At 47.8% G+C, this 22,908-nt stretch overlaps 1 protein-coding gene across 3 annotated transcripts in view; it reads right to left on the bottom strand.

Annotated features, from left to right (window-relative positions):
• Nucleotides 1–22,576, bottom strand: part of TMEM200B (transmembrane protein 200B) — a 31,400-nt gene extending 8,824 nt beyond the window's left edge. Inside the window, exons 1-3 of one of the 3 annotated variants that reach the window (XM_053398542.1) lie at nt 22,139–22,576; nt 20,702–20,928; nt 13,803–13,941 (exon numbers count right to left, since the gene is read on the bottom strand). The gene's annotated coding sequence lies outside the window, so the exon portion shown is untranslated. The remainder of the gene's footprint in view (nt 1–13,802; nt 13,942–20,701; nt 20,929–22,138) is intronic. The other 2 variants (XM_053398543.1, XM_053398541.1) reach the window with 2 other exon arrangements.
• Nucleotides 22,577–22,908: the final 332 nt, after the last annotated feature.

The following is a 22,908-nucleotide window of genomic DNA, read 5'->3' as shown; positions in this document are numbered from 1 at the left end:
ATGGTTAATCCACAGACCACACACCACCGGTCATCACTGTCCTCTCTTTATAGAAACCTGCTGAAACTTTTTCTGCTTTGGCAGGCCTATCCAGACATGTGATTTGGTTCTCTCTGTCCTTAAATTTACATCATATGTTTTCTTGAGTTTTGCTGTTTTTTAGATGGTTTGCTTTAAATAGGTTTCTGTTTTAGTTTTGGTTGTGTTTTAAGTACTCTGGGCTCCTTTGCAAGGAAGGGCAGGAGATACATTTAATAAACACCACCTAGTACTTCTGTAACAGTATGGAAGGGTCGATACCTGCGTCTGCTTCCTCTCCTCCATCCCATCTTCCCTCCCTATCCTTTCCCCCTTTTGTGATGTGTCTAACATCTATTAAATGGGAAGGTCTTATTTTGAGCTACAAATGGCTTTGAGTGCATTGGCAGAAAGGCAAATATATAAATGTAGCTACAGAAAGCAGCATAATGTATGCCTAATGATGTAGGTAATGAACACAGGACATCCCGGGCAAAATGGTAACTGTGCTGGCCGACGCTCCGTTGAGATTCAACAGGGTTTTTAGTTGGAGTTTTAAGTGCAATTTCTCTGACGTTTGCAGCTTTATAGCAACTACTTGCACCTTTGCTCCAAAGCCTGACTGCATTACTGGGTAATTAGTGCGGTATTCTGCTTTTTAAAAAGCATTAACTTTTTACATTTGGAATGGAGATGTTTCCTCCTCCAAGCTGATGGGCATTAATCAGGTATCTAGGAGCACGAAAAATATACAACGCCATTGGGGTTCTCGACAGAGCCTTCGCTCCATACTAGCCTTGCGTCTGATCATGTGCATTAGCATACTCAGCAGATTCTTCTCAAGAGGGAAGGCTAGCTATTTTTGGAAAACTGAGACCTCTTTGCAACATGACAGCTACCAGGAAACACTTAAGATTTCTCGGAACCGAACCATTCTCGAAACTGCTTCAAGGTACCAGTTATACAGTGGAGACCCTAGAAAGGTTGAGCAAGTGCGCATCTGTGATTCTGACTGCCGAGATACCAACTCAGCAGTCGGAATAAATTATACCAGTCGGAAGAAAAGGGTACATTTCCAGTGATCTTTCCTGTTGAGAAAACATAAATAAATCTTGGGGTTTGGGAATTTGCCTGCTGGGCACCAGCAGAATGTGAAACAGGCAACATGGAGCAATGCAGCCAGACCCCCACAGAGCCCTTTAAAAATCCAGTCCTTACAGTGGTGCCTCGCAAGACGAAAATAATCCGTTCCGCGAGTCTCTTTGTCTAGCGGTTTTTTCGTCTTGCGAAGCAACCCTATTAGCGGCTTAGCGGCTTAGCACTATTAGCGGTTTAGCGGCTATTAAAGGCTTAGCGGCTTAGCGGCTAAAAGGCTATTAGCGGCTTAGAAAAAGGGGGGGAGCGAAAAAAATCGCAAGACTCGCGAGACGTTTTTGTCTTGCGAAGCAAGCCCATAGGGAAATTCGTCTTGTGAAGCGCATCGAAAAACGGAAAACCCTTTCGTCTAGCGGGTTTTTCGTCTTGCGAGGCATTCGTCTTGCGGGGCACCACTGTACTTGTGTAATTTGGGGGAATGGCTGTAGCTCAGAGCTTGTATGCTGCAAGTAGAAGAGGAGTTTGGACTTGATATCCCGCCTTTCACTCCCCTTAAGGAGCCTCAAAGTAGTTAACATTCTCCTTTCCCTTCCTCGCCCACAACAAACACTCTGTGAGGTGAGTGAGGCTGAGAGACTTCAGAGAAGTGTGACTAGCCCAAGGTCACCCAGCAGCTGCATGTGGAGGAGCGGAGACGCGAACCTGGTTCAGCAGATTACGAGTCTACCGCTCTTAACCACTACACCGCGCAAGCTCAGTCCTTGGTAGCTCAGACTGAACCTCTGAAGAGCTGTTGCCAGTCAGAGTAGACAGTACTGAAGTGGAGGGGCAAATGCATCTGACTCAATATAAGGCAGCTTCCCATCAACTCCTGCTAACATGCTCATCCGTCAGTGATGATGGCAGCTGGAGTGCAACAACACCTGGAAGATGGCAGGTTCCTCACCTCTGCTCTAAAAGTAAAAAAAAAAGGTAAAGGACCCCTGGATGGCTAAGTCCAGTCAAAGGTGACTATGGGGTTGCGGCGCTCATCTTGCTTTCAGGCTGAGGGAGCCGGTGTTTGTCCACAGACAGCTTTTTGGGTCATGTGGCCTGAATACATAACATGACTAAACCACTTCTGGCACAACAGGACACCATGACAGAAACCAGAATGCACAGAAATGCCATTTACCTTCCCACCAGAGCAGTACCTATTTATCCACTTGCACTGGCATGCTTTTTGAACTGCTAGGTGGGCAGGAGCTGAGACAGAGCAACGGGAGCTCACTCTATTGTGGGGCTTTGAACCGCCAACCTTCTGATCGGCATGCCCAAGAGGCTCAGTGGTTTAGACCACAGCGCCACCCGTATCCTCTGCTCTACTGCAGTAGTAGCACAGCATCAAGCATGAAAGCAGCAGAGATGGGTGTTGCCTGATCCAAATCTGGTAGCAAACTCTGCTTCCACTATCTTTGCCTCCATAACACCCCTCAGCATCATTCGCATCCCCAAAGTAGAGGGGAACGTGCTGCCGAAAGTGGGTGGTTCTACATCAGGGATGGGGATGGGATAGTCAGATCTGATCCCCTACATTGCTGAAACATTAATTCAGAAACAAAGGCATGCCAGAGGACATAGAAAACATTATTTTTTAACTACATGGCAAGTAAGGTCACAGTGCAGCTCCACCAGATTGAAAACAGCAAACCTCCTGTCCAAATGTCTTTATGTGACCAAATATTTCAAAGTACGAGGAGTCAAAAGGTGGCCTTACACTCCTCCCTTGTTGTTGCAGGCTCAGCTAATTCTGATAACATACTTTCTAGCGAGGCATCATCACCCCCGAAACTGGCAGCTATGGAAAAGGAAACAGCAGCTCTGAACTCTTGACTGCGACTGCACTCACTTCTCCAGTCACCTCCTTCTGTGGAGATGGCGAAGAATCTTAATCATAGGCTGCACCGAGATAGGGGGGGTTTAAAAATAGCCCGCTTTCAACACAGCCTTCTTGTGTCACCTACACTGTAGGGGTAAGGAGGGAACAGCCCTCAAGGACTCCTTGCCCCACTGCCTCTTCCCATATTCCTGCCATTCTTTTACATCACCATGCTTCAGAAATCCTAAAAATGGAAGGCCCTCCCAGACCTTCTTGGAACAATAATTTACTTAAGCACTCAGACACAAATCCATCCATTTCTGATGTCCTGGTGTGTGTAGCCAAAACAGCACCACCCATACCCCAAAATGAGGTTTCAGGAAGCTTGGAGGGGGGGGGGAACACACAAACAAAAGACACTGGGGGCAGGGGGAGAAACTAAGGAGGGGGGATTCAAAAATAGCCCAGTGAAGGCTGAGCGTGCTCAGTAGCCACAGAATGTTGAGGGGTGTTTATTTTGGAGGGGATGGTGACAGAAAGTAGATGGGAACACACTGGAAGATTCTGGAAGAAGGGGTGACTGGCAGGCTAGAATCTTGAACAGCAAACCACAGTATTTGTTGCAGACACATGACCTGGTCACACCTGGAGGCTATGCCTCCCAAAGCCCATGCAATGTGCATGTGTGAGAGAGGACCCTGGCCCAATCAAGGACACCTCCGTGCATGGAGGAACTATGCACCCACTGTGAAGGAATAGGACTTTCGGCCATTTTGTGTTGACTGTGGCCATTGGCCACGCTGACGATAGCTGATGGGTGTTGGAGTCCAACAGCATCTAGTGGCTCACAGGTTCCCCATCCCTTCACTAATACAAGAAGTCAAGCCCCCTCCAGTTCTCTAGTGAAGTCAGAAGCCGTTAAGAGATAAAGCGATTTCCCTCACATTTGTGCTGGGGTCTGGAGAATGTAAGGACACTCTTCCAAGCAAACTGAGAGGCTTCTGCTGCTTCTTACCATGTCAAATTCACTGAGAGCTCAGGGGACAGGATCTGGGTGCTCCTAGGTGCCATGTTCACCAGAGGACCTAAGGTAGAGGCCTGCCCATTCACTTCAAAACAGGAGAAATCAGTGGGATGTGCTCAAAGCCAGCCTTTTGAGATCAAGGCCATGTGCACCTTGGCAGCTTCTAATACAGTGAGGTTGCTGTGTTTCAAGTCACATTTTTAATTGCTTGATCTGTTTCCTGTGCCTGTGACTTCCCCTGTCTGAATGTCTATTCATGGTAGCTGTCATCAGCACATGTGCAATCACGGTTTCAAGTGTACACACCTCAGCTTAGGTTTTCAAATCAGACAGAAGCTCGAGAAACTACAGGATACAGGTGGATTGTGGCCAATGTCAAGCGCACTCGGCTTTACACACCAGCAGTGGGTGTGCACTGGATCAAGATTCAACCGCAACGTGTACACAGCCCAACGTTCCGACTTGAAGGGAGGTTTATTTTGATCAGAATGTCAAGCAGACTGCAAAATCAGCAAGTGAGGAACAGAGAGCCCCTCAGCTCCACGCTAGCTGCTCAGAGGATAATCGCCCAAAGGTGCAAATCACCTCCAAAGGATGTAAATGGCAACATTCACACTGATTTTAATTTTGGACGGCATCCAAAAATGCAGCACCTGCTGGGGCGCCCAGAAGACTCTTTAGTAAAAATGCTACCATCCACCCTACTAGGCTTTGCTTTGAAATCCTTCCTGCTGCCTTCTGTTCCCTGTTACTGTTGTGTAAACAGTGTTGGGCAAGAAACCGGATTAACTTTGCAGTATCCTTGGTGGGAGGTCCACCAATTCTCCTGATTCTGTGAGAACGTTCTGAAAAAGATCACGATGTTGTACTGCTGTAGCAACGAGAAGCCATCTTTTAAAAAAACGTGATGGTAAACGACACATTAATTTCTGTGTTCTGCAACAACTTAGAAGATAATTGAAAGGAAATGATGATGAAAAAGATGGAGGCGGGGGATCAGATTAGCAATAGTTTAGGCAAGTAAAAATAAGTAGCAGAATATTCATAAGCAATTCATAACCAACAGATATAAAATCAGTTGCTTATGCAAAGAACATTGTCCCCAGTAATATCTATGAAAATCGAAAGGAGCTGTTGGATCAGACCTGTGTCCATCTAGCCAAGCATCCTGTTCTCTTAAGGGCCAACCAGATGTCTATGGGAAACCCACAAGCAGGAGCTGGTCTCCCCACTTGTGATCTCTCAAAAACTGTGATTCAGAGGCACATTTCCTGCAACCGTGGAGGAAGAACATAGCCTGTAGTCATTGACAGCCTCCATGGATTTGTCTAATCCTTGCTTAAAGTCATCCAAGCCGGCGGCCATTTCCACCTTTTGGGGCAGTGAATCTAACTATGCATTGTGTGAGGAAGCACTTTGCTCCATCCGTCCTGAATCTTCCAACATTTACAGAGATGAATATCGCTTTGTAGCTCATCACATCAGCACATTACAAATATGCTCTGATTTTCCATAAATAGGTGGCTACGTTGTCTAATTTCCTGCGCTCTCACTCTGCTAATTGGCTTCAAAAATGTCTTGTGTTCCAAAAAGGGGAAATAGAGCATGCAAAGGATGGTGCTTTCTTTTTTATTTTTTTTGCAGGGTCTCCTACAACATGCCCACATTATGCAGCGCACAGTATTATCCATTGATGCAATTCCCCCACCCTCCTTTAGAAGATGGGTTTCAGTGAGAGGTGCTTATTCATTGCAGCCTCTGACTTCCTGTTGGACATTAACGCCAAGTTTTAGGGCCCCTCCAGGAAACTGCCTCCTGCTTCCTCCAGCTCCATCTTGTCTACACTTGCTGGGGTTTCAGGAAGGAGCTTTTCCCCAGCCCTACCTGGAGATGCCAGGGACGGAACCTAGAACCTTCTGCATGCAAGGCTCTACCACTGATCTGTAGTCCTCCGCCTAGATCCCCTCCTGGATCAAACCGCAGCTTCAGGTGTGGGAGATTTTCGTCCGCATTGGGTTTGTTGGAGACGGGGGGAGAAAAACATAAGATGAGACTGCTGGATTGGGCCAATGGCCCATCTAGTCCAGCATCCTGCCCTCAGAGCGCCCAGCTGTGAGGAAACCAGCAACAGGATCTGAGCACAAGAGCCCTCTCTCCTACTGTGGTTTCCAAGAAGTGGCATTCAGAAGCATTGCTGCTTCCGACCGCGGAGAGAATTAATCCCCTTGGCCCAGCCCAGCACAGTCCTGATTGGGCCACCCTGGGGCTGTTTCCAAAGCAAACCCAGAGAGACTAAATGCGTCCTAAATTGTGCGTTCTACAGCCTCACATTAAGCCAAAGGGAAAACCGTAACTGCTTTATTTATAGCTTCTGCAATCTGAAGGCAGTTCAAGATTCAAACACCTACAGAATCAGCTGATGGAAATGGAATGCAAGCATCTAGTCAAGTTCAACGGGAGTAATGTTGCCGTGAGAGTAAAGGAAAGGGCCACAATTCCATGGGAGAGCAACTGCCTTGCATGCAGAAGGTCCCTCGTTCAATTCCTAGCACCTCCAGGTGAGGCCCCTGCCTGAAACTCTGCCAAAGATTCGCTGCTACTAAGTTAGAGCTGGATGGACCAATGGTCTGAGTCAGTCAGCTGATGATAGCCAATGCCAGCAGGATGCTCACAAACCGGCCACAGTTAAGAAGGCCAACTTCACTGTTTTTCTCCCAGGCTGCCAAAAAACATTTCAGTCTGGTGCTGAGCAGGGAGGAAAGAGAAAGTGTGGCTGGGGAGAGAGAGAGAGAGAGGCAGTGCTAAGGGCAGGCTAGGAAAAGGCACAAAAGGAGAAACAGTGAGAGTGGTAAGACATCAAAGGGTTGCGTATTTTTCCTGCCTCCGGCACCCAGAGCCAAACTTTTGTTTGCAAGCCCAGCTTCTTCAGAGCCTCCTTTGTAGCCAACCCACTTTGAGCCTTGCCTTCCTGCTGCACCGCTGGCTCCGTTCTGCCAAAGCTACAAAGGTCACCCGAACTCTTGGCACCTTATGAAGCAAAGCCCTGTTTGGGAAATCCCAGCGTCTGAATAGAGTCCAGAGACTGAATATAGTGAGTCTACAGACAAAAGGCTGAACAGCAGAGCTTTTCGTCCAGGGAGTCAGGGGCTGTCTTTGAACCACCCCCATCTCCACCTCCAGTGAAACTAAGAACTTGGAACTCTCCTTAGATCAGCTACAACGTGTGATGTGCTTTCTCTTCCTCTGTGGCTGTTCAGGGTCTCTTGGATAAAAATGCCCTAAAGGGTCACCTGAGTCACCTGCCTGGCTGTGCCAGATCATCCCTTACTGTCTGCACATTCTGGTTCTTTGGCTTTGAGACTAACGCTGGCTCAAATCCTGGTAAATCTCGTCTGCTGTAAGCAGCTTTCCCCTGGTCCTTCAAATGAACATTCGCTTTTGGCATAATTTCACCTCTTACAAGCTCAGTTATGAGGCTTTACTGTAAGTGGCACCTATCAGAAGAAGAGCCTCTGTGGTCCTGGATGATTGGCACTCAGCCACCCAGTTTGTTATGAGAGGCATGGTAAGAGGAAATTTGCTGGATCAGAGCAATGGTCCGTCCAATCCAGTTTCCCACAGTTCCCAACCAGATGCTTTCAGGAAGCCCATGCAATAGCCCTTTCCCACAACTGCTCCCCGGAAACTGGTCTACAGTGATATACTGCCTAGGAACATGGAGGCACCATATTGCCCTCTTTGCTAATAAGTGTTAGAACCACAGAACAGTAGATGATGATTTAATAATAATAATAATAATAATTTATTTATACCCTGCCCAGCTGGCTGGGCAGCTTTCAACAGAATATTAAAATACAATAATCTATTAAACATTAAAAGCTTCCCTAAACAGGGCTACCTTCAGATGTAATAATAATAATAATTAATAATAGAGTTGGAAGGGACCGCAAGGGTCATCTAGTCCAACCCCCTGCAATGCAGGAATTCTGCATTGGGCTCTCTGGGTGGGCTCAAACCAGCAGCTTTCTGGTAAACAGCAAAGACACACTGACCCATTGCACCACAGAGCCTTGAGGAATTTGATTCTCTCTCCCCCCACTCCAAATTTCTTTCACTCCACTTCACAGCCATCTCGGCTAGTGGTCAATGCTGCAATGAATCCCACTATTAGGTATGTGTGATTTGGAGAAGCTTCTCTCTGCTATGAATGCTGAATCTGCTACAAATCAGTTTCACTGGGTAACTTCCATGCTCTAATATTATGAGAAAGTGAAAAAAGTATTTCTATCTGCTTTGTCCATATTTATGCACACATACACCCCTTCTCTCTACTGGAGCACTGTCTCCAAAACAGCACTGTCCATGCACAGGAGGGAAATATCAGCAGGCTTGGAGAAACCCCAACATTTTTCAGAAATACAAAAATCGCTGGAATCAAAACACAAAACACACAAGAGAGCTACCCCAAAAGCGACACAGTAAGGGCTGCACACTCTCAAAGGGCTGAGCTTGCTGACAGTGGAGGGGTAGGAAAACTAGAGCAGAATGGAGGATTGTGGGAGAAGGCATGGCTTGTGGACTTGAAGAGTGAACAGGAGCACTCCATACCGCAACATTTTGTTGCAGGTCCCACTGAAAATCTGCAGCCCTGAACACACATAGAATCATAGAGTTGGAAGAGACCACAAGGGCCATCGAGACCAACCCCCTGCCTAGCAGGAAACATTGAACTCAACAGGACTTGCTTCTGAGTAGACATACACAGGGTTCTACTGGTGGTTTTCCCCTTAAACAAAACAAAAAAACAAAAAAAAAACCAACTCCAAAGTATTTGACCTTTCCTTGTAGAAGAGGTTGAGGGTTTTTTAATGCACCTTGGAGCATCTGAGTGTCACATCTGCACCATACATTTAAAGCACATTTAGACCACTTCCTCAAAGTGTTCTAGGAATGTTAGCTTAACCCCCCCCCCCAAAGAGCTACAATTCCAAGCACCCTTAACAAACTACAGTTCCCGAGATTCTTTGGTACAAAGCCATGTGCTTTAACTGGATGGTGTGAATGTGAGCTTGGTTACCCTGTTCCTCACACCATTTTGAGCTCCAGAAAATTATTCTTGGGATGGGGGCAGCCAAACCTGAAGACCCCATGGAGCAAGGTTTCCACTGCTGCTTATTAGTCATCCCTATAATTCTGTTCCCATTGCTCTTTCCTGTCCAGGCTTGCGTTCAAGGTTAGACAGATAAATAGGTCAGAGCAGCCACATGAGTTTCTCAACAGAATGTGGTCTAAAAAGGACCTGTCACACACTCACTGGCGGGTGTTTTTTTGTTTAAAAAATAAAGCATGTGAAACAAACCTTAACACTTACAAGATTAAGCACCCTATAAATGTTTGAAAATGAACATGCACAAAAAGTACCATCAGTTCTGTTTTATAAAAATGATACGATCGCATTAACTGCGTCATGCAAATAATTCCTGCTTGGATGGTAACCTGTGTTAATCTGCAGAGAACAGAAGGGGGGTGATAACCTTCCACTGATAAAACACACACACAAAATGCCAATAATAAGCAAACAAGTCATAGCTTTTGGAAAGCCCGTTCACAAGTGATAAAAGAAGTGTGTGTTGTGTTGAAGGGAAGCCTATTGTGCTCTCAGTAAGATGGGCTCCAAGACTAAGAGGACCGTGAGCAAAGTGCCCTCTTGTGAACCCCTGCGCTGGCTAGAATGGGAGGAGACCACTACAACAGCAGCGTTGCAGTGCTCAGCAGCAGGCTCAGAGTTTAACTTTCCCAAAGTGCCTGGAGTGATGCTACATCAGGACATTATGTCTCATTAAAATGGTAGAGCTGTGTTTCAATTCTCCTGTTTTTCCAAAAATGTGCGAATTAAGTAGGTTCACTTTCACAAGTGATCTTCGTCAGATTTCTTCCCCTTAATCCCACGCGTGAAAACGTCCTTTGTGTGCACCATTACACCAGAAATGCTTGTTTGCAAAAAAAAAAAAAAGCCCCTAAGAGCATGTTATTACACCCCCTGAACCCTGATTTATAAGGCAATCCTATGCAGGTTTATTCAGAAGTTAGTCTTGCTGTAGTCAATAAGGCATTTTCCCAAGTAAGCTGGCACAGGACTGTAGGCTTAGCACAGAAGATGTCAGTGAGGTGGTGGGACTTACCCATCACTAGCATTGCTGCAGCTTCCTGGGCCAGGGAGAGGGCAGTAGCAAGGATGGAGCAGTGCCATTGAACCAGCAGGAATATGGATTGGTTCTGCCAGTGCATTTGCGCCATGCCAACCTTGCCCCTTCTGCTCCTGGCAGGCAGCAGCAACGGGAGGTCAGGTAAGCCCCACTGCCCGCTACTGACTTCGTGCCAGCCACTGACACTCCAATGAAAACCCTCCCTGCCAAACAGTATTTGAAATTAGCCAGGTGCATTTTGCACCTGGTTATTGGTCACTTGCAACCAAGTGAAGATGCCCGGGTGCCAAGATGGCACCTGACATCTCCACCATCTGACTGGCTGGCACACAGCAGCATTTTTTTGGTGCTGTGCTATGGCACGAGTTAGATTTTAGCTGGAGCTGACAATACACACAATTCATTTTCAGCCTTGTAATATTCTTTTTTAGAAGGGGCCTAAACTTTCCGTTAGTGTGCCCGTCACCTAGGTGTAAGGGGTCATATGGCGAGTAGCTTTTATATATCAGTTTCTAACACTGCTGCCACTATAGTTATGTCAGCTGGAGTTAAGTGGTACCTCGGGTTAAGAACTTAATTCGTTCTGGAGGTCCGTTCTTAACTTGAAACTGTTCTTAACCTGAGGTACCACTTTAGCTAATGTGGCCTCCCGCTGCCACAGCGCGATTTCTGTTCTTCATCCTGAAGCAAAGTTCTTAACCCGAGGTACTACTTCCGGGTTAGTGGAGTCTGTAACCTGAAGCGTCTGTAACCCAAGGTACCACTGTATAGCTATGTGCACTTGACAACATGGTCTGAAGGTATATGATGCAGCCACCTTGCTGAAGCTAAGCAGGTCTTACTCTGGCCAGTCTTTGAATGGGAGACTTTTCAGGAGTCCTATGAACACTGCCTTGAACTCCACCATGCGGGGGAAGGCATTATATACAATAAACACAAACTTAAAAGGTTGTTTTTCTCCCCACCCTGCCATCCCACATTTCGGTGTCCTGAGCATCCTGCACATGGATATTGTGGGAATCAGAAGCATCATGAAAACAGGAAGCTGTCTTCTTTGTCCATCTAACCCAGTGTTGTCTACTCTGACTGGCAGCCTGACTGGGGTCTCAGGGTCTCTTTCCCATTGCTTGCCACCTGCTCTTTCTAACCCGAGATGCCAAAGATCGATCCTGGGAACTGCATGCAAACCATCTGCTCTACCGCTGAGCTACGGACTAAAGGAAGCCCATCCCATTGCCCAGACTTGACTGTCATGTTGGCCACATCCTTCATACTGAACGCTCTTGTTCAGGAAACGCGGCAACAAGGCCTAAGATTAAAGCAAAAAGAATACCAAGAGAAGTTTGAAAATGGTAAGGATGCTCCAGTTTGGAAGAGCTGGCAGCAGGCTCGTGATCTGTGAATGTGCCCTTCGTTAACTGGCACTTTTGCTCTCTCCACCAGAGAGCTGTCAACAGAACTGCTCTTTTTACGGAGCTGGACCCAAGCCACAAGTTGGCACACAGCAGCAATCAGCTCAGAGTCACAGGAGAGATGGAAGCGAAGAGTGTCATTTCCGTAAAAGCAGTGAGAATTCCTGGGCTCAGTTCCATTTTCTATCTATCTATCTCTTTCACGTAGACTGATTCTGAAGGCCTGCTAAGAGATTGTGCACACAGAAATGAACTCAAATAACTGGTAGAATGCCCACTAGGGTTACAATGTCAGAGTTTATGGCCCTGGCACTGTTGCTGTGCATTAATCCCAGAAGCCTGCAGAAGAAGAACTAAATGCTTAGTTCAAAACTATATATCAAGGGTGGGGAACCTTTTCTGGCCAGAAGGCTAGATCCTTATCTCTCCACCACTGGAAGCCCAAATCTGACAGGTGGTTGGGGCTTCTCTCCTGTCAATCACCTGACATCATAGCAACATCAGATTTGACAGCACTGTGAAGCCCTGGCTGTTGGGGCTCCTAAGAGCAGTGCAGAGCTCTCTGAAAGAGCTTTTGCAAACAATCCCACACTGCTTTTTTGAATCACCAAAAGAGCAGTGCAAGGCTGTTTGCAAAAGGGCTTTCAAACAGCCCCTTATGAACTTTGGCTGGGCACGCCTGCTCCCAGCAGAGGAATAGGCACAGATAGCCAAACTGAACAAGATTTAATACCTGCTCATCAGCTGATGATTGGAGGTTAAATCCTGCTGATTTTGGCTGCATGCACCAGTTCCCGGCAGAGGAATAGGTGTGCGCAGCCACTGCAGAATCAAACCCACAGTTACATGAGTATCTGGTAACCTCTAGGTTAGATTACTGCAAACCATTATACATAGGGCTGCCTCTGAAGATGGTTTCAAAACTTCAGCTGGTGTAGGATTCAGCAGCCAGGTTGCTCACTGGGACGAGATGGTTTGAGCATATTACACCAATCCTGGCCTGACTGCACTGGCTTCCACTTAAGTTTCCAAGTGCTGGTTTTGACCTATAAAGCCTTAAATGGCTTAGGACCTCAATACCTCAAGGACTGTCTCTCCCAGTGTGAACTGCCCCAGACCCTGTGATCATCTTCTGAGGCCCTTCTTTGTGTGCCTCCTCCTCAAGAGGTCCGGAGGGTGTCAACGCTAGAATGAGCCTTTCTGCTGTGGCTTCCCATTTGTGGAATGCTCTCCCCAGGCAGGCTCGACTGGCCCTTCATTACATATCTTTAGGCACCAGGTGAAAATGCTTCTCTTCAACCAGGCGTTTTGCTGATTAACATTAAGTGTGGTTGTGGGAGGAGGGTTGGTGGTCAGTTTTTATTCTTGTTTTTGCTTCGTTATGTATTATTGTGTCCTAATTTTTCTGTTGTGAACTGCCCTGTGATCTTCGGATGAAGGGCGGCATACAAATTTAATAAATAATAATAATAAAGGATTGCAGTAACCTTTCCTTTTCATAAAGGAGGGCTCTTGAGCCTGTCTGGTGCAGTCTTCTGCATGACAGAAGTGGCATGCTGAACTACTCAGTGCAATGGCCAAATGCTAATTACGGAGTCTACTGTCTCCCGCCCCCATTTCCACGCTGCTAATTAAACTCAGCTCTCTAGCTAGGAAAGGGAACCGCAGTCTCTCATAAAGCAGAAGGGTCACCAAATGAGTTGGCCGCCTGAAGCCTTTACATTTGGCATGATCCAGTTCCTACCAAAGACTACAGAAACACACTGAACACTTTCCAACCATTTAGTATCTTCAGAAATCAGGGCACCTGCATTGCTCAACTCTTCTGATAAGCTTAAGGTCAGAGCATGCATAGAACCAATGGGGCAGATCCTTGCAACAAGCTAGGGCAGCCTTTCTCAGCCTGTGGGTCCCCAGATGTTGTTGAACTACAACTCCCATCACCCCTAGCTAGCAAGGCCAGAGCTCAGGGATGATGGGAGTTGTAGTCCAACAACATCAGGGGACCCACAGGCTGAGAACCGCTGAGCTAGGGTAACTCGTAGCACAGCCAGTTCTGTACGGGTAGTTGGAGAGAATCGGACCATTGGAAAGCCCCATGTTTGTCCTTTGTCCTTCTGAGCTTGCAAATTCTTATGCTGTTAACCATACTTGACACGGGAGGACATTTTAAGGCAGGGATGGCTAACCTGCGGCCGTCCAGATGTTGTTGAACTGCCCATCAGCTACAGCCAGCGTGGCGCATTGCTTACGGTGATGGGAGTTCAGCAATATTTGTAGGGCCGCAGGTTCCTCATCCATGTTTTTAGAGGTCTTTCTGCAAAGAGTCTACAAGTGAGAAACAGCACAAGCCTTACAAACGTCCAGCTACTTACTGCAACCCATATTCGATTGGGTTTTGGTGACAATGATGTAAAAGGTCAAAAGGGGGGGGGGAGGAGATGGTGAAGATCTGATCTCCCGTCTCTTTAAAAATGGCAAAGAACTGCCTCAAGGAGGGGAGCACCATCTTGATCAGGGGAGTGGTGCTGAGAGAGGGGAGATCTGCTGTTCTTTCCCACATCGTTTCCCCAACTAAAGCAATTTCACCAAAGATGCTATTTTGCCTTGTAAGGGAAAACTCACATGTACAGAAATTTGGCTACACTTACATAGGAAGCTGCCTATGTTATGTTTCATGTTATTTATATTCCACCTTTTCCCCTCTTACAGGATCTTAGGAGACTCCCAGCATGAATTGAAACAAATGCAGCTAAAAACATACAATCAATATAATTTATTTTTTTTAAAGTAGCCCTATTTAAAAACAGCCTTAGATACACTTGACACTGTTTGGAAGCACACACAAAAGACAACATGTAAAGCACCCACCCTCAGAAGACAGCCAGTTAGTGTCTGTACAAAAAAAAAAGTCTTTGCCTGCTGGTGAAAGCAAAGCAGAGAGAGGGCCTGTCTAGTTTTCCATGGAAGCAAATTCCTAATCTGGGAGCAGCCACTGAGAAGGCCCTGTCTTGTGTCCTTACCAACCTGCCTGTGAAGGTGGCAAGACTGAGACAAAGGCCTCTCCAGAAGTTCTCAAAGCTCAGGCAGGCTCATACAGGGAGATAAGGTTCTTTGGGTAGCCTAGACCCAAGCCGTAGAGGGCTTAGTAGGTCAAAGCCAGCACAGTTAAATGAACAGTGGAACTGTTGTAACAAGGAGCTTCTGTTCTCCCTATAACCAGCTCTGGTCAACAATCTGGCAGCAGCATCTTGGACCCGCTGAAGTTCCCCAGCACTTCTTAAAGGCAGTCCCGTGCAGAATACATGACAATTATCCAAACAGGGTGTAACTAAGCTGTGCATCGCTATGGCCAGATCAGACATCCTCAGAAAGGGGTGCAGCGGACACCCCCCTCCAAACACCTGGGCATCTAGCCTTAGGGTTGAATCCAGGAACACACTCAAGCAGCGAACCGGAGTTTTCAGGGAGAGCCTGTCTGACCTTCTGACTCCCAAGGAACTCCTCTGTCTTGTCTGGATTAAGCTTCAGTTTGTTCACCCTCATCCAGCATCACACAAAAGTCTGACCATTGGTCCATCTCCCTCCATACCGGCAAGAGAGAGCAGCTGGCAGCGGCTCTCTGAGGCTTCAGATGGGGGAGATTTCCATCCCTACCTGAAGATGCCGGGGATTGAACCTGGGACCTTCTGCCTGCAAAACTGATGCTCTGCCACTGAGCCATGGCCCTTTCCCCTGCACTGAATGGTAGGGCAGCTAGACATAAGGGGAGGGCCACATGACAGCCTGTAGAAACCCCCTCTTCCTACACAACTATTAAAGGTGCAGGAGCCCTTTCCTCCCTTGCTGCCCTACTCTACAGTGATGTGGGTCAGAGAAATACGTGGTTTCAGAATGTTAATTCCTGCAACACCCTATATGGATACAGGCAAAGCCCATTTCAGAGTTGCAATTATCTTTTTCGGGAATCACAGGGTTGCCTTCAGTGCTAGACCCACTGAAATCAGTAGGTGTGGTTAACTTAGGTCCATTAATCTCAATGGGTCTACTCTTGAGTAAAATGTAGCTGGATGCAATATTTTAAATACACCACGCAAACACACATTCTATGTATTCTATGAATCTGTAAATAGGTGGGGTGGTAGATAAGGTGATGGTTTAAAGTCAGAAGAAGCACATCATTCAAACATACCAAATCAGAAATGTTAGGCACATCAGATACAGGGTCAGACTCATTGGTCCAACCAGCTCAGTACTGCCTACACCAGTTATAGGCAAACTCGGCCCTCCAGATGTTTTGAGACTACAATTCCCATCATCCCTGACCACTGGTCCTGTTAGCTAGGGATGATGGGAGTTGTAGTCCCAAAACATGTGGAGGGCCGAGTTTGCCTATGCCTGGCCTACACTGACTGTCAGCAGCTCTCCAGGGTTTCAGGCAGGATACTTTCCCAGCCCCACTTGGAGATACTGGGAACTGAACCTGGGACCTTCCATGTGCAAAGTAGATGCTCAACCATGGAGCCACAGCTCTGTTCTGAAAACCCACATCACGCTTCACTAAAACTGTCAGTGAGGGAGGGGTCGACATGCAGTGAGAGGAGGGGAGGAGAGAGACATGGAAATAATAGAACTCTAGAATTGGAAGAGACCCCTGAGAAATCTGGATACAAAATATATATATAAAGTAGTACCATGGAAGTCGAGCGGAATCCATTCCAGAACTCCATTCGACTTCCAAAATGTTCAGAAACCAAGGCGCAGCTTCCGATTGGCTGCAGGAAGCTCCAACCCCATTGGACGTTTGGGTTCCAAAGGACTTTCGCAAACCGGAACAATCACTTCCAGGTTTGCGGCGATCAGGAGCCAAAACGTCTGAGTTCCAGGGCATTTGACAACCAAGATACGACTGTAATTGGAATCTCTGGATAACAGAAAGCAAAAAAGTAAAAATATACCCTGACTCATACCCGTGGGACCATTTAGCACACTGCGGCCAACTCCTGCAAAGCATTTCTACTCAGCACTTTGGCATTCTTTAAGCGAAGCTGGGTCCCATCCTTAATAATTAAGCCAGAAATCTAGAGCAACATGTTTTGCACTTGGGCATATCCATATTTCTTTTTTTAAAAAATGCATGATGTTAAATGCTCCTCCATGGAACTCCCCAGCCTCCCTAGTTCAACAAATGGCTTACATGTGTGTCGCCTGAGTTCCTCAGAGTGAAACAGTTGCCAATTTGTTCCCCAGCATTTCCCTTTAACTGCCATGCCAAACCACCAAAGCGCTTGGTATTACCACGGACTGATGAAATGCCATCTGCTAATGCAGACTGTCTTAGGAAGAGAACTAATTTGAGACTTATTCCAAGGTGGTCAGATCCCTGCCCCAAGAAGCTTACAATCTGGAAAATGCCACGAGGGATACAAAGCAGTCATAGTTCAGCGGGAGAGCCCTAGGTCCAGCACTCAAGCCCACTTGGTGCTTGAGAAAGTCGCTGCCAGTCAATGTCAAGGGTAATGAGTGAGATGACTCAATGGCCTGGCAGGTCCATATAAGGCAGCTTCCTATGTTCTTATGCAAAGCATTGAAAGGGAAAGGGAATGAACAGGGCGAGTGTATAGGATTACTGCCATTACTTTGTTACAGTAGAGTATGGGGGCAAGGGGGCATATCTCATTTTTACTGAAATATTGCAGGAGTCTTCCAACTAGGGATTCATGCCATGCTGCTGTTTCTGTGCCATTTGTAAAGGCTTTCTCCTTTTTTGCTGTGATCCCAACCAATTAGGGATCACACAGTGAATGCGATGGCACCACGGTGTCGCAGAGCCAATCAGGTCCGGCTATAGGGCAATGTCAATGAGAGCAAACAATGCCAATCCTTTGCCCTTACTTTGAATGTATGTTTAAGTGGGAAGGAAGGTCCCCTTTAGGATGGCAGACAGGCTCCCTTGACAACAAGCATTTTTATCCCACCCTTCAGGCAAAAAGACTCCCAGGGTGACTTGCAAAGTCACACAGCCCCCATCCTCAAGCTTAGAATCTAAAGGACATAACACAAAAGGAAACAGGGATGGAGAAGGAGAAGGAAAAAGGCAGGCACAAGTTCTGAAAGTTACCGTTCTCATAACAACTAGCAAACAATTTAGGTAGCCTGATGGAACGGCTGCTGCTAGGGGACATTTTTTGGGTGCAGAGTCAAAGGCAGCATATGGTCTCTTTGCAGAGCCAACAGAATAACCCTGCTTCTCTCTGCTCTGCAGCCTGATGTAATGGATGCTACCACTAGGCTGAGGAAGAGCCCAAGGCAGTAGATGGTCTCTCAGCAGAGCCAATGGAATAATAGTCCTGCCTTCCTTCTCTCCCCCTGCTTTGCAGTCTGATAGGACAGATGCCACGAGGGAAACAGCCACTGCCTTGCTGTGTTGCATGGACATATTCCGTCCCGCCACTCCATTTTGGGATTCCTTTGCCTTCCCCTGAAAAAAAAGAAATTGTCCTTTGATGGGGCATCAACGTGTTCTTGAAACTCCACTTTTAGTTTGGACCAGCACTGCTTAAAGTGAGAGCTGAAAATTACGAATGTATTTGAAGAGCATCATACGAATGCAGAAAACTATCAAGTCAGATAGCTGGTCCATCTCACCCAGCACGTTCTACACTGACTGGCAGCTGCTCTCCAGGGAATCTGACACAGGGACCTTTCTCAGCCTTAGCTGGACATGCCAGGGACTAAACCTTTCAATACAACGTGTGTGCTCTGCATGGAGCTAAGGTGGCCTTTTGCTTTTCACGTTTGCAAATGAATGTTACATTGATGGAAGCATAACGATAATAATTTCTGCTGTGCGATAAACAGTGGGGAAAGGCTTGAGTCATAATTTGAGTTCTAGATAATCTCTCAAGAGGTTTTATAACCATTTCCCTCCACGCTGCTCATCCATGTTTTGCATCGCACACATTAATAAGAGGAGTCTAAAGCACAGTTTGGGAGCTCTGCTTAAGCAACTGCTAAAGAAAAAGTCTTCTGAAATGAGGTGGGGGTTTTCTGCATCACAGTCTAAAATCCTCATGGGGGGGGGAGTTTCCTTAAACAAAACTGTGGGAAGAGACTTCTTACCAGGGAGTAAGCCCCATTGAACTCAATTATACAGAATTGCACTGTAAATGTTGATCCCCCATTAGCTATTGAAAATCATCCTCTACTCCATACAGGAAAGGTTGCAACAAAGGGAGGAGAGAGGGTTTTTTGTGCTTAATAACTTTTTTCCAACAATGGTAAAAGAACAGGAGAGAGTAGGTCACGTTATTGGAGCGAGGTGAGAATGTGCCAAGTGAATGGGGATATTTGACATCTATGGATCTTTTAAGGTATGTGTGGAATTCAATGAAGTGCTATTCATAGCAGAACCATGGAAATTCATGGGCATAGCTCTGTTAGGTCCATTAATTGCAGTGGGTCTACTTTGAGTAACACCTAACTGAATCCCACCCTGTGTAATTAAGGCTGCAATTCTATGCTCACTTGAGAGTCAGCTCATTGGCACAGGACATGCTTTGCAAAGCCCTAGGCACAATCCACAGCATCTCCAGTTAAAAAAATGATATCAGATAACAGGCCTGGGAAAGACTTCTCTGCCAGTGAATCTGGAGAACTCCTGCCAGTCAAAATTGACAACCGTGGCTCATATAATCCTTCCCCAACCTGGCGCCCTCCAGGGGACTACAGCTCCCATCATTCCTGATCACTGGCTACCCTGGTCGTCATTCTGGCATCCAGAGATCTCCAGGTGGTCACAACTGGACCCATGCCAGTTGAAAAACGTGCCTGGCACCTGGCTAATTTCTAACTGGGGTCGGACATTCGTCTATCTAGCTCAGCATGATCTATTCTACAGTGACTGGCAGCAGCTCTCTGGGGTTTCGGACAAGAGACAGTCCCAGCCCCAGGAACTGAACCTGAGACCTCCTGCATGCAAAGCAGACATTCTACCACTCAGCTATGGCCCATTCCAGAAGAGGAATTATAAGTCCAGCGAGTTTTACTAGGATATTGCCTGACACTGTCTTGAACTCTCACCCCACTGCATCTCCTCTCTCTCTCTCGGGCTGTAAAGCCTGTCTCCTTGCGTTTAAATCTCTTTTTATCAACAGTGGATGGATACCTGCCAAGGGGCTTCTCCCTCCCTCTCTCCCTCCCTCCCTGCCTGCACATAGCCATGCTCAGGCACACAGCCGCCTCCTCGATTAAAAACAATGAAATGCTACAGGCACTTCTGCAGCCCCACCAATCCTATAAAACCCGGGAGGGTTGTTTTTTATTATTATTATGATTTTGTCACCGTGCCAAGAATCTAGATTTATGGACATGCTTCCACCCCCAGTCTTCCTTCCAGAGCTTTAAGCTTTGGGCTTCAAACAACGGATGTTTCTTCTCTTCCTGAACCCCCCCTCCTGAACTGCCCCAAGGATCCCTAGATCAATGAAAGAAACAGCTGGGGGGGGGGGAGCCCCAACTGTCTGACTTCAGCCCTCCAGCCAATCTGAGGCACAGCAGTTGAGAAAGCAAGAGTCTGCACTGAGTCCGGCATAAATGCCTAGCTTAGTCTTGCGTTCAGACAAGAACTTCAACCATTTTCAGGTCTCTTTGGGTCACCCCACCCCCTGCCCTTATAACACTTCTAGGAATATCATTTTGGGGCTGTCCAAGGAGAGATTTGAAGCTTTCTGCGAGTGAATTCAGGCAGCGGTGCCATCAGGCTAGGCATTGCAGGCAGCATAAAAAGCTGCCCCCCCAAGCAGCCCCCCTCCCAAAAAAACCCCAACACAGTAGGGTTGCCTTACTACCTTTTGAAGTAAGCAGAGTAATTAATACACCTTACCATCTAAAGAAAGAGTCCCCCCCGCAAGAACATTAAGTGCAGAGTTTAACACTCCCTCCAAGTATAAGATGTTCCCTTTCTAACAAATGCATCCAAACATCTTGCATGCCCCCGACACCCCTTTCGGAGATGCTGCACCCCTGAACGGCAACGCAACCCACCTACCCCAGCCCACAGGGGAATCAACTTGAAAGAGCCACCTACCGTTCGTCCACCACCGCATTGCTTCAAGTGTGTGGGCTGATCGCCTTGCCTTCGGCTTATTCCCCCAGCGGCACCTGGTTCTGCTCTCCCGTAGAGGATGGAGGAAGAGAGAGGAGCTCAGAAGTGGAGCATCCCAGCTTGCTGGTTCCTCCTGAGCCATCCGAAGAGAAACATGTCAGGAAGGGGGAGGGAGCAGGCTGCAGCCACAGACTCTTTGCAAAGGTGAGCTTGAAAGTGGGGGGAAAGAAGAAAACCTCTGTGAGTTTCTCACAGACTAGTTTCTGGTTTTGTTTGTTTGTTTGGCTGGGCACAAAACCACAAGAAAAACCAAAAGGATGCATATGAAAATTAAGTCCATCCACACCATATATCTAAAGCACATTTTGACGCACATTTAAAGCACCTCTCCCCAAAAAGAATCCCGGGAACTGTAGTTTAATAAAGGGTGCTAGGAATCGCAGCTTTGTGAGGGGGGGGGAGAACTACAGTTCCTAGGTTTCTTTGAGTGAAGTCATGTGCATTAAATGTACGCCAAGTGGGTTTTAAATGTATGGGGACCTCTGGCTTACCTTATATGAGCAAAGGTTCCTCTTATATCTCTGCCTGTGTAACAACACACAACCCCCTGATGGAGTGGGGGCTGTTGCTGACTGTTTGGGGGGGAGAAAAGTTCACCCCTCCCTGGTTGGGCATTCCTGTTTCATCTTTTTTGCGGGGGTGTGTGTGTGTGTGGAATGGAATGGAATGGTAGAGGGCTTGATCCACGGAGATTTACTGGGAGCAGTGGTTTTGTATCCAAGTGGTCTCTCTCTCTCTCTCTCTCTCTCACACACACACACATGCACACATATACACGTCAGTTCCACGGCGCCCACGTGCAAATTAAGGGGAAAGGGCCGCAAGTCAGCGGCCGGACCTCTGCTGCGCATGCAGAAACTCCTGGGTTCGATCCCCGGCATCTGCATGTAGGGTCGGAGGGGGTGGGGAGGCTTCCACCTGAAACCCAGGAGAGCCCTCGTGGAGGATATTGAGCTGGGCAGCGCAATGGTTTGACTCCGCAAAAGCCAGTTTCCTACGAAGTTCTCTCTCTCTCTGGGGCTTATATGGTCATATTATGAACATTATTGCTCCTTTTATAACGGGATAGCGGGCAAAGCACAAAGCGGGTCGCTCCCCAGCAGGAGGAGTTTCCCCAGCCTGGAGGATCTGTTGCCGGGAAGAGGCAAAGACACCCCCTCCCACCTCCCCACGAAAACAGCCCCCCTTCCTCTGTCGCCAAGCCTTGCCGCGTCTTCGCCAAACCGCGTCCCACATCAAAGCCCCAGCCCGCTCCTCTCCCTCTCTCTCCACGAGGTGCCAAAGGAAGTTCGAGCCCAGGAACCGAGGGCGGAGGCACGAAGCGCCCGGCGCGGACTCTTCCCTTGCTCCCCCCGTTACCTTGCGCCACGCCGCCGGGCTCCCCACAGTCTCGGCAGCTGCTCCCGGCTTCTTCCCACCCCCGCAAAGGCGCCTTCGCGGCGGCCCAAGCGCAGTGGATGCCTCCTCCTCCTCCTCCTTGGTCCCCCTCCTCCGGCCTTCGCGCAGTTAGGGCAAAATGGAGCAGCCACGTGGGGAGGGGGGGAGAGAGAGAGAGAGGCAGAGGCGGCGACGGCGGCGCAGAGACCCAGCCAGATCCGCTGGATCCCAGCCCACCTGCCTCCTCTCTGCCCTCTCCAGAAGAGGATCCCTCTGCGTCGTTCTGCTAGATTCCGCTTCTGTTGCGCCCAAGTCCGTTATTTGTTCTTTGGCTCCTTCTGCAGTCTTTCTCTCGTGCGCTTTTACGCACACGCTCTGTCTCCGGAGTCTCTCTCTCTCTCTCTCTCTCTCTCTCTCTCTCTCTCGTATCGGGTTACTCTGCTCGGAACTCAGGACTAATTGTCGTGCTCGCGATCGCGCTTGGAAGAGATTTGCTCCCGCTCTTTTCTTGCCTTGCGTTCATTCGCGGAGCGAGACGCTCTCCTTCCCCAAGGCTGAAACTGGAAAAGGTAGGTCGCTCCCTCGCTCGCTCCCTGCCAGCCCAGTTCCCGCTTCAAACTTGGTAGAGGGAAAGAGTTCGTGGCCCAAGAGGGGAGGGGTTACGGAGAAGGCGAAGAAGAAACAGGGGGCGGGGGCGGAGAATCAACCGAGCTGCGCCCCCCCCCCGCGCGCACACACGTGTCGGAGCAGCT

The sequence above is a fragment of the Podarcis raffonei genome, chromosome 8 (assembly GCF_027172205.1).
Source record: "Podarcis raffonei isolate rPodRaf1 chromosome 8, rPodRaf1.pri, whole genome shotgun sequence".
NCBI classification, from domain to species: Eukaryota; Metazoa; Chordata; class Lepidosauria; order Squamata; family Lacertidae; genus Podarcis; species Podarcis raffonei.
Note: the sequence above shows the minus strand (reverse complement) of the source record. Positions and strands in the feature narration are given on the sequence as shown.